Source organism: Rhinopithecus roxellana, chromosome 20 (assembly GCF_007565055.1).
Source record: "Rhinopithecus roxellana isolate Shanxi Qingling chromosome 20, ASM756505v1, whole genome shotgun sequence".
Classification (NCBI taxonomy): Eukaryota; Metazoa; Chordata; class Mammalia; order Primates; family Cercopithecidae; genus Rhinopithecus; species Rhinopithecus roxellana.
This window is the reverse complement of record NC_044568.1, coordinates 38,225,890-38,238,285: the sequence shown is the minus strand read 5'-3', so window position 1 is coordinate 38,238,285 and position 12,396 is coordinate 38,225,890.

Genomic DNA, 12,396 nt, shown 5'->3' with positions numbered 1-12,396 from the left:
CAGATCTTCATTCTTTCTAAATAATATGAGACTTTCTTATGGCAGATAAATGTCAAGTATTAAACATCCATTGTCAACAAACCTCCTTGTGGTGGAAGTCAGATGTCCAACGATAGCAATATGTCTACTTTTCTCTCTTTGGACTACTTTGAAACCAGGGAAATTTTACTTTGCATGGGAGAGAGACAAGTAAGAACATTTGCAACAGTCATAAACTTTTTCTGAAGTTATTACAGCACAAAGAGGAAAGCTAAAAGAACACTAGTTTAGACATCAGTCACTTTTGAGTTTGAATACAACATTCAGCATTGAAAAGCTGTGTGACTATTGACAATTAACTTACCTTCTCTGAGTTTGAGTTTGTCCACTGGATAATCTCCAACACACACACACACACACACACACACACACACACCCCTCGTGTTCCAAGTTTTAGTCACTAGCAAAAGTTATGGTTATAACCAATTTGTAAGTTTCTCTTCATTTATATTTAACCTTCTTTATAACAAAACAGAGACATCAGATTCAAAGGTTTTTTAAAAAGGAAATCAACTGCAATTTAAAAATACTCTTTGAAAAGTTAGGTTTCTTTTTGCTGTCTATTGAGTCTCCCCATTCCTATAATCCCTTTAATCTTAAAAGTTTGAGAAATATTTACTAATCTAATATTTGGGAAGGAACATAACATAGGTGAATGGATATGAGATTTGTGTTTCTATTCAGCTGTGTAAGCATGAGTTATTTTGAACTCATGGTTTCTTAATTTGTAATACTAAAATAAATATATCAAATAGTACTTTTATAGCAATTAAATAATATAACAGAAGTAAGGTGACTGAAGCACAGACCAAACAATAACAACAATACTTCCCACTATTAAATTCTAGGTAGTGTGCTATAAGTTGTGAGCATTAAAAATGGCTATTAATTTTGGTACGCGACAAGAAGTTTAAAGTAAAGTAAGAACACAATTAAAGTAGAGAGTTGCAGTACAATAAAGCTGCAGGTTGACTTTATTGTGACTGAGTCATAGCTGTACTCTAATTACATTGTTCTTATGATCACTGACTTTTCTGGGATTCAATAAAAATATTTATTAAATACATTTTCATATAATTATTGCTAATATGTATTGTTTCATATATTCATGAGGTAAAGTCACAACTCTTGATTTATCTAATAAGATGAACCCCTAATTTATTAGCAAGAATTCTAGTTTCCTTCTTCTGAGACTCCTCTCCTTCAAGCTGTCCCCAAACTCCTAAGAGCTGCTCTGTCCAAAATTGGAATCTATTCTCTTTTAATAGCAGGTTATGGAGAAAACCCAATTCTGTTCAGTTAATTACTGTCAACATTGTTTGCTATTACACAGGGTCACAATTGAATGATGGTCCTGCACACTCTGATAGATGATCCTTGTCTATTTACTGGCCCAGATCCCTGTGCAGACCATGATCAATTCTTAAGAGACAATGATAGCATGCCCTCAGCACTGAGATGGCCCAAATGTGTCCCAAGGAACATGGCATGCCACGGTTATAACTCTTTGCAACTCCCCTCTTCCCCTTTTTTCATATAAACAGCAACTTCTAAGAACCATGGGATCAAAGCAAGTGCTACTATTGTATCTTCATCTTTCCAGTGACTTTCTCTTTCCAAGGAATAAGAGGGCCTCTCAAAATACAACAGAAATTAGTGTACTCTTCTCTCAAGCAATGATAGCCTACTTGCTTTAGCTTTGCATAAATAGAAAAAAAAGAAAGAAACAGAAAGAAAAAAGGAATAACTATTCTAGGTGATATAGTGACATAGTCTTTCTACTGCTATATAAATATTAAGCCATCATTTTAACCAGTCCACCAAAGTGCATTGGACTTAAGCTTTACTTTGGTAGACATGCTATGCAATGAGAAGGCATTGCAGTGAGGTACAAATCAAATTAAAAACTGTGGTCTTCCACCACCTCTCAGAGTAGAGCTCAGCACAAGAGGACCATGCATCCCTCATTTTTTAAATGTACTGGAGCACAGAACTTAAGAATATGTGCTTTATAAGCACTCCTGTGTTTGAAACTATTCTAGTAAATTAACTACTGGGTGATCAAGATGGAGAAGAAACGAAGGACTGAAGATCATGATCTGAAGAACAAATTACACCATATCTTCAGTGGAGTCTCCAGGAAGATGTTTTAAACTGGGAAAGTCCATGATAGTATCTGTGTTTTAGGAAGCTCATTCCGCAAGTGGAATAGAAAACAACACCTCTGCTTAACGGCTGTTTTCAGATCAGAAATCAGAAAAGCATTTAATATAAAGCTTTATAATTTCTTATAGAAAATAGAGAAATTTAAAATAATTTGGGGGAAATGTGAACTATCTCTGATGTGGTTTATCTGTGTCACTACCCAAATCTCATGTTGAATTATAACTCCCACAATTCCCACATGTCATGGGAGGAACCCAGTGGGAGGTAATTGAATCATGGAGGTGGATCTTTTCCAAGCTGTTCTCATGAGAGTGAAAAAGTCTCACAAGATGTGATGGTTTTAAAAATGGGATTTTCCCTACACAAGTTCTTCTTCTCTTGTCTGCCGTCATGCGAGATGTGCCTTTCACCTGCGTGACTGTGAGGCTTCCACAGCTATGTGGAACTGTGCATCCATTAAACCTCTTTCTTTTGGGTATGTCTTTATTGGCAGCATGAAAACAGACTAATACAGTAAATTGGTACCAGTAGAGTGGGGCAATGCTGAAGATACCCAAAAATGTGAAAGCAACTTTGGAACTGGGTAACAGGCAGAGATGGAGCAATTTGGAAGGCTCATAAGAAGATGGGTAAATGTGGGAAAGTTTGGAAATTCCTAGAGACTTGTTGAATGGCTTTGCCCAAAATGCTGATAATGATATGAACAATAAAGTCCAGGCTGAGGTGATCTCTGATAGAAATGAAGAACTTGTTGGAAACTGGAGCAAAGGTGACTATCATTATGTTTTAGTAAAGAGACTGGCAGCATTTGGCTCCTGCCCTAGAGATTTCTGGAACTTTGAACTTGAGAGAGATGATTTAAGGCATCTGGCAGAAGGCAAGGAGGAGCAAGTCACATCCTACATGGATGGCAGCAGGCAAAGAAAGGGTACCTGGCGGAAGAAATTTATAAGCAGCAAAGCATTCAAGAGGTGATTTGGGTGCTGTTAAAGGCGCTCAGTTTTAAAAGGGAAACAGAATGTAAAAGTTTGGAAAATTGCAGCCTGACAATTCAATAGAAAAGAAAATCCTGTTTTCTGAGGAGAAATTCATACTGGCTGCAGAAATTTACATAAGTAATGAGGAGCCAAATGTTAATCACCAAGACAATGGTGAAAATGTAACTTTGGGAGGAAAAAATGGTTTCGCAGGCCAGCTCCAGGGTCCCTCTGCTGTGTGCACTCAAGGGACTTGATACTCTGTGTCCCCGCCACTCCAGCCATGACTACAAGAGTCCAAGAAACAGCTTGGGCTGTTGCTTCAGAGGGTGGAATCCCCAAGCCTTAACAGTGGTGTTGAGCCCGCATGTGCACAGGAGTCAAGAATTGAGGTTTGAGAATCTCTTTCTAGATTCCAGAGGATGTATGGAAATGCCTGGATGCCCAGGCAAAAATTTGCTATGGGAGTGCTGGGGGGCCCTCAAAAAGAACCTCAGCTAGGGCAGTGCAGATGGAAAATGTGGGTCAGAGCTTTCACTCAGAGTCCCTACTGGGACATCAACTAGTGGAGCTGTGAGGAGGGCCACATTTCTCCAGACCTCAGAATGCTAGATCCACCAACAGCATGCACCATGTCCCTGGAAAAGCCACAGACACTCAATGCCAGCCCATGAAAGCAGCCAGGAGGGGTGTATACTCTGCAAAACCACAGAAGTGGAGCTGCCCAAGGCTGTGGGAACCCACCTCTTGCTTCAGCATGACCTGGATGTGAGACATAGAGTCAAAGGAGATCATTTTGGAGCTTTAAGATTTGGTTCCCTGCTGGATTTTGGGCTTGCATAGGCCCGGTAGCCCCTTTGTTTTGATCAATTTCTCCCATTTGGAATGGCTGTATTTACCCAATACCTGTACCCTCATTGTATCTAGGAAGTAACTAACTTGCTTTTGATTTTACATGTTGCTATGCAGAAGGGGCTTGCCTTGTCTCAGATGAGACTTTAGACTGTGGACTTTTGAGTTAATGCTGAAATAAGACTTTGGGGGATTGCTGGGAAGGCATGATTGGTTTTCAAATGTGAGAACATGAGATTTGGGAGGGGCCAGGGGCAGAATGATATGGTTTGGCTGTGTCCCCACCCAAATCCCATCTTGAATTGTAACCCCCACAATTCCCATACGTCATGAGAGGAAGCCAGTGGGAGGTAATTGAATCATGGGGGAAGGCCTTTCTCATGCTGTTCTTGTGATAGTGAATAAGTCTAACAAGATGTGATGTCTTTAAAAATGGAAGTTTCCCTGCACAAACTGTTCTTCTCTTGTCTGCTACCATGTGAGATGTGCCTTTCACCTTTTCTCATGATTGTAAGGCCTCCCCAGACACATGGAACTGTAAGGCCATTAAACCTCTCTCTTTTTTAAATTGCCCAGTCTCAGGTATATCTTTATCAGCAGTGTGAAAATGAACTAATACAATCTCTGACATTAAAATATTATAATAAAAGCAATTTTGAAATATTCTAAAATCAATCTACAAGTACAATCAATGAAATATACAATTCAGTAGGAGTTTGCCATCCAGAATTTGATACTTAAACTATGGCTATTATATGTCAAGTAGTGTAGCATTGGCAGAGGGAGAGAGAAACAGACTTGCGGCAGATGAAATAAAGTATGCAACACAGACAAAGCTATTTTAGTATTTTAAACAATTAAAGAGCGACCAATTCAATAAATTATCTTGTGAAATTGACCAACTATTTGAAAGAAGTATAATGGTAGATTATTATTTCACACAATATATGTAAGAGTATCAATATGAGGTAAATATTTTAAAACTAAATTGAAGGCTAATGTTATTTGAAATAATGCATAAATATTTATGTAATCTTTGTACAAAAGGGATTTTTGAACAAGATACATGATATAGTTTGGCTCTGTCCCCACCCAAATCTCATCTTGAATTGTAGCTTCCACAGTTCCCACGTTATGGGAGGGACCTGGTGGGAGGTAATTGGATCATGGGGGTGGGTCTTTCTCATGCTATTCTCATGATAATGAATAAGTCTCATGAGATCTGATGGGTTTATAGACAGAGGTTCCCCTGCATAAGTCCTATCTCCTTTGCCTGCTGCCCTGTAAGAAGTCCCTTTGCTCTTCTTTTGTCTTCCACCATGATTGTGTGTCCTCCCTAGCCATGTAGAACTATGAGTCCATTAAATCTCTTTTTCTTTATAAAATATCCAGTCTCAAGTATGTCTTTATTAGCAGTGTGAGAATGGAGTAACACAATATCAAAATCAGAAAGTACATGGGAAAAGTTGATAAAAATTTAAAAATATTTGTAAAGATATATTTGTATATAAATATGTATAACATATAAAAATCAAACATATTAACACATTTCATGTGTATAAATCTCTTTTAAATAAATGAAAACAAGATAAACTTTCCAATAGCAAAATAGACACAAAACAAATAATTCACAAAAGACAAATGAATTAATGCAAACAGTTAATAAACATGTAAAGCAAACTGAATTTTTTTAGTACATCCAGAGATTTGGGGGTAAGACTAGGGATTATCACATTTCCCTTTAAATTTTTTAAAATGAAATTTTCCATTGTAAGAATAGGTTCAGGGATATAATTTTATAAAATTTTGGTAGGAACATAAATGGAATTCCTTCTCCAAAGGCAATTACTTCTAAGAAATATTTAGAAATATGTATTAACTTCTAAATTGGGAGAACAGGAGAGAGGGGGAGAGAGAAAGAGAGAGAGAGAGAAAGAGAGAATAATCCAGGTAAGTAATAAAAGGTGGTTCAACTAAAATAATGAACTATGAAATTTAGCAGAGGAGACAGATTTGAGACCTAATTTCAATAACAGGTGTAATAGGACATTGTCAGATGTTCACGGGAGCCATTGCTCAATCTGCACCTACCTAGAAGAAAGACTTTCAACTTCCCAGCCACCAAAAGCAAATCTAATTCTATCAGACTCATGAGGAATCTCAAGTTTACTACAGATTTCATTTAAAAAAGGAGGGCTTTACAAAGCAGCCACTTAATAAAAGTCATCCAATTGAATAGCTCCCTTCCCTTCTACTCCTATTCCTAAAGTTTTCCAAAATTTTTCAGGATCAAGAATTTCATTTTACTTTCTCACAAGTCCTTTGTCAATCCCAGCATTATCTGTGGCAGTGTAGCAGTGATTCAACATCTATAAGAAAATTGAAGCCTGAACCTCCTTAGAAAAGCATGTCTTCCTAAAGATTTTAACCTTAATGGCTTATCAAATGCTTCATTTAAAAAGGCAAGTCTTTCCATTGATAGAATGTGAAGAGATTCTACTCTTAAAGGACATTTTTTAATTTATGATCTTATTTTGTTACTTTCAAATTATTTTAAGAAAACAACCCTGGATGTGGGTATTTCTCTATAAGAGTCTCCAAATGTTTTCTAGACTAGCATAGAATTGTATTCTAGAAAACCATAATAAAATACAAAACATACAAATTGTAGTAGAAGCATATGATAAAATTATATGTTGTCATTACAAGTCATATTTTAGAAAATATTTTATGTATACAGATTAAAGGAGGAAAACTGCAAAAATTATTATTTTGTTATTGCTTTTTATGTTATCTGTGAATGGAAATTTCAAGTCAATTTTCTTTACTTCTGTATCAAAGATTTGAGAGTGAATGACTTATGTCCTCAAATTCCAAACCAAAAAAAAAAAAAAATAATAATCAATTGCATTTAAATTACTCTTGACTTGAAGAACACTGGGTTCCTATATTCACCAGTATATATTATGAATATCTTGCTGCTATCATTGACAGCTTTTCTTCTATAGCCAATTGTAAAAATGCCTAGAAAGATCAATAATGTATTAACATTTTTGTCATTTAGATTTCTTTTCAGTCTGAATTACATTGGTACTTTCTTTCCAATGACAACTGGTTCTTAGGGTTTTTTTCCCCCTTTTTGGAAGAAAAAAAAAGATAACATATAACATACATGCAAACTACTATATTTGTTTCATGCTTTGATTTTGTAGAAACTTTGAAATACAGTTCAAGCAGGTATTTATGTTGCATTTAAATCAATCTAAATGTCAAGGTTATTCTCTCTGACTTATAATGAAATCCTGCTTAAAGTAGGTAAATGCATTCAAGAAGATTGCAAACACATGTGAACTTATAGATTCCTACTGCTCCTTTTATGAATAGAATGAGTGAGACCAGAAAAACAGTGAGTGGCCATATTTAGGGGAGATTCCAGGGACACTGATTTCCAGTCCAGTGTTTTGTACAGTACACTTCCCCAAATGTTCTCAAATTCCCCCACACATTTGCTGAAGAAACTGGAGAAAAACACACATCAGAGGAGGTAGCTAACCCCAGGCCCACAGGCTGTATTTTCATTGTATAACTTGACATAGTTTATGGGCTCATTTCTCTCTGACCATCATCGTCTCCTTATCAGCTTTTCTGTAAAAGTGCTTTTTAAGGTATTCAACAAAATTTGTGGAATATATACTGTAAATGAGAACAGTAAAAGTAACTAAAAGACTAAATGAGATTTTGCTTTAAAAGTCAGTCATTTGGCCTGCAGATATAGTATATCAATAAGAATTCAATTTAGAAGTGTCTAACTCCTTAACCTCAGGTGTGTAAAATGAAAAAAGTACTAAGACTAGCAAACTTTAGTAGTCTTATTTTTTAAAAAAAATTGGTTTACTCATGGCCATTTTGTCTTTTAGATGAATGATAGAATTGTTTCAACAAGATTCAGAAGCTAATTCACAATGTCTTCTTTTGAAGAATTGTATTTGTTTTTTAGATTAATTTGGGAAGAACTGGCATGTCTTACATTTAGAATTGCACACTGTCTCTCTAATTACTAAAATGACCTTTTAAATTGCCCCATAGAGTATTGCTTTATTTTATAGAACCAGATCATTAATTTTAATTGTGCATATTACTAAGGTTTATACATTTTTAGCTTTTTATAATATATGCATTAAATTGAAATCTGATTATATAATTATTTATTTTAATATTAAAATGTTATATTTTTAAACTAACTTTCTTACTAGTTTTAATAGACTTTTGCCAGTAGAATAGCTGTGTTTATTTGGTAAATAATCATATCATTAGCAAGCCATGTAATTATTGTTTCTACCTTTCCAATATCTATGTTAATTCTTATCTAGTTGTTCATGCAACACAGAGTTGGTGAGCTCTACTCCTCCAAGGAAGTTATACCTTTTTAATGTTTCTGAAGCTACAATCCTGAAAAAGAAGATCTCTTTCTTTTTTGTATCCACAGCCTTCTCAGTCAAGTGAATATTAATAGGGTTTTACTATATCACCTACAAGCTCATCCATCTACTGAACACTTCACCCTAGTGTAAAGTTTCTTCCACTGCTAAAGCAGAAGGTAAATATTAATAGCTTCCAAGGAAAGTAGTTGAGTGTCCAAAGTAATCTCCACTGAATCAAGAACACACGCAAATTTGTCCATTCATTTGCTACACTACGTAAGGCAGATACTGTGCAAACAGAATAGCAGTTATATATCATACAAAGACAAAAAAAAATACCTTACATATCTTCAAGTTGTTCACACATGTTGAATAGTGCCTTGGAACAATGATCTATAATGGAGTTCTCAGCATAGCTGTACAGAAGAATCATCCAAAAATCTTTAAAATAATACCTACTGAAGCTTGGACTCCACCCCTCTATTTTATTTATTTATTTGTTTGTTTGTTTATTTATTTATTTTATTTTAATTTTGACAGAGTTTTGCTCTTGTTGCCCAAGCGGGAATGAAATGGCATGATCTTGGCTCACCACAACCTCCGCCTCAGGGGTTCAAGCAATTCTCCTGCCTCAGCCTCCCAAGTAGTTGGGATTACAGGCATGTGCCACCACATCCAACTAATTTTGTATTTTTAGTGGAGATGGGATATTTCCATGTTGGTCCGGGTGGTCTCAAACTCCTGACCTTGGGTGATTGGCCTGCCGCGGTCTCTGAAAGTGCTCGGATTAAAGGCATGAGCCACTGCGCCTGGCCTCCAAAAAATACGTTTTCAATGCTCTGACTTATGGTCGGGATATCCTGAGATTCACTACCTTTAAAAATGTTAATTAATAGACTTTATGTTTTGAACCGTATTGGGCTCACAGGAAAATTGAGTGGGAAGTCCAGAGCATTCCCACACCCTTCACAATCACCACCACCCGCCCCATCCAGATTAATTATCTTGTTAGGGGATTGTAGTCATGATTAAATTTGAGCTTCTTCACTTAAAACTGAACATTCCGGGAAGTTCTTTACATATGAAATGTAAACCTTTAGGAAAAAAGGGTATGATTATTCAATACCATTATCATGTCCTTACACATGAAACATCTTGGGAGACTAAAGGAGGAGTTAATGAGACTCTAGAATTATTTTATTTCCTCTTTTCACAGCATACCAGGGAGAAAACATGTCAAGAGACTAGCCCTGAGAATTTAGAACACAAAAATAAGGTTACTGGTTGTGTTGCTCTTCACTTCTCTAATTTTAAGAATCCTTATGCTGTTGAAAATACTTACAGCACTTGGCACTTGTTAAAGAAAGGCACTTAATGTTAAAATAGCCAATAGATATAGTTTAACATGAAAGAAATATTGTTTAATTTGCTACTTTGTACTATTTAACTTTAACCAGATTCTTCCTTATTTTTTTTTTATCCAATAACCATTGTAGGAAGACAGTGCAAGTGGTAACTATTGTATATAAATTTTATGACCTATGTGAGGATGAAAAGAATCTAGAATAGAGGTATAAAAAAAAAAAGAATTGAAATCACCCCGGTTGATTTTATGAGCAAATAACTCTTATATTTTTACATTATGCTATGCCAATATATTGACAGATTATTAAATGTAGGGTCAGAAGTAAGAGCTACACTCACTATATTCATTTTCTAGGGTTGCTATAACAAACCACGAATTAGGTGGCTTGAAGCAAAAATAATGTACTGTCTCACAGTTATGGAGGCTAGAAATCTGAAATCAAGGTATTGGCAGGACCATGATCCCTCTGAAGGCCCTAGTGGGACAATCTGTTTTGTGTCTTTCTCTTTGTTTCTGGTGTTTGCTGGCAATACTTTGCTAGTAGATGCATCATTGTAATGTTTTCCTTTATTATCATTTGTGGTTCTCTGTGTATGTCTGTCTCTGTATCTCTTCCCCTCTTCTAGTAAGGCCACAAGTCATATTGGATTAGGAGCCCATCATCCAGTATAACCTCATCTTAACTAATCACATCTGCACAACCCTATTTCAAAATAAGTTCATAGTCTGAGGTTCCAGGAAGGACACAAATTTTGGATGGACTTTTTTTTTTTTTTTTTTTTGAGATAGAGTCTCACTTTGTCACCCAGGCTGGAGTGCACTGGCATGATCTTGGCTCACTGCAACCTCCTCCTCCCAGGGGACACCATTGAACCCAGCAGAGTGACTTGAGGCAAATCTCTTACAATTGCGTGTATTGTTATGGACTGAATGTTTACATCTCCCGAAATGTATGTGTTGAAATCCTAACCCCCAATGCATATTTGAAACTAGAACCATCAGGAAGTAATTGGGGTTAGATGGATTCATGAGGGTAGGGTCCTCATGATGGAGTTAGTGTCCCTATAAGAAGAGAAAGAGATACATCTCTCAACACTCACATACTAAGGAAAGAATACGTAAGCACACAGTGAAAAAACATCTGTCTGCAAACCAGGAGGAGTGCCCTCACTAGAATTGAAGTCTCATACTTCAATTCTCCCAAAATCTGAGAAAATTGAATTTGTTTTCTGAGCCACATAATCTGTGATATTTGTTATGAAAGTCTAAGTTGACTAAGACAACTTTTGTTACCGAGAAGTGGGGTGCTGCTATAACAAATACCTAAATATGTAAAAGCAGCTTTAGAACTGGATAACGAGTACAGACAGGAAAGGTTTTAAGGTGCATGCTGAAAATATTAATGCTATAGGCATCCTGATGAGGTATCAGACAGAAAATGAGAAACATGTTACTGGAAGCTGGAGAAAAGGTTGTTCTTGTTATAAAGAGGAAAAGAACTGTGTTCTAATGTTTTGGGGAAGTTACAACTAGTGTGCAATGAAATTGGATAGTTAGCTGAGGAGATTCCTAAGCAAAGTGTTGAAAGTGTGCCTTGGTTCCTCCTGATTGCTTATAGTAAAAATGTGAAAGAAGGTAGATAATTTGAAGGAGAAATTGTTATGCAAAATGGATCCAAGTCTTAAAAATTTGAAAGGTTCTCAGCCTGTTCATATTGGGAAACATTAGAAAGCATATTTAGAATATAAAACCAAGAGTGTGGTAAATTATGACTTGGTAAAAAGCTTAGGAGATTATATAAGTGAGAATACTTTAAGTTTGAAGTAAAGGAGATGGAGACAAGACTTCAATATGGATCCATTGGTGGGGGACTACCACACAGGGCCAGTGAGGCAAAGCCACTTAGAGCCTTGAAAGTGTGACTTCCATCAGACACAGCCACAGGGGCAAGACATGGCCTAGAGCCATGAGGGTGATGCTATTGCCCCACTGAGCCTGGAGGACAGAGAATCAACCAAGGTTAATCTCAAACATTACAATCTCTAGAATTCCCCTTGCTTGGTTTTGCACTAGTTTGGGACTCGTTACTCTTTTCTTTTTTCCTATTTATTTCTTTTGGAATGAGAATGCCTATCCTTTGCTTGCCTCCGCATTGTATTTTGGAAGTACGTAACTTGCCAGGTTTCACAAGTTCATAGGGGGAGAGGAATTTTGCCTCAGGAAGTATAATACCTCAGTTTTCATGCATTTCTGATTTTGATGATATTTGATTTTGAATACAAGAGTTAATGCTTGTATGAGTTAAGTATTTTGGGAGCTCTTGGGATGGAACGATTGTATTTTGCATACCCTAGGACATGAATGTTGAGGGATCAGATGTAAAGCTACAGATTGAATGTTTGTGCTCCCCAAAATTCACATGTTAAAGCCTTAACCCACAATGTGATTGTATTTGGAGATGGGGCCTTTAGGGGATAATTGGATTTAGATGAGTCATGCCAATGAGATGCTCATGATGAGATTACTACTTTTATAAGAAGATGAAAAGAGAGATTTCTCTCTCTCTGCCCTCCCT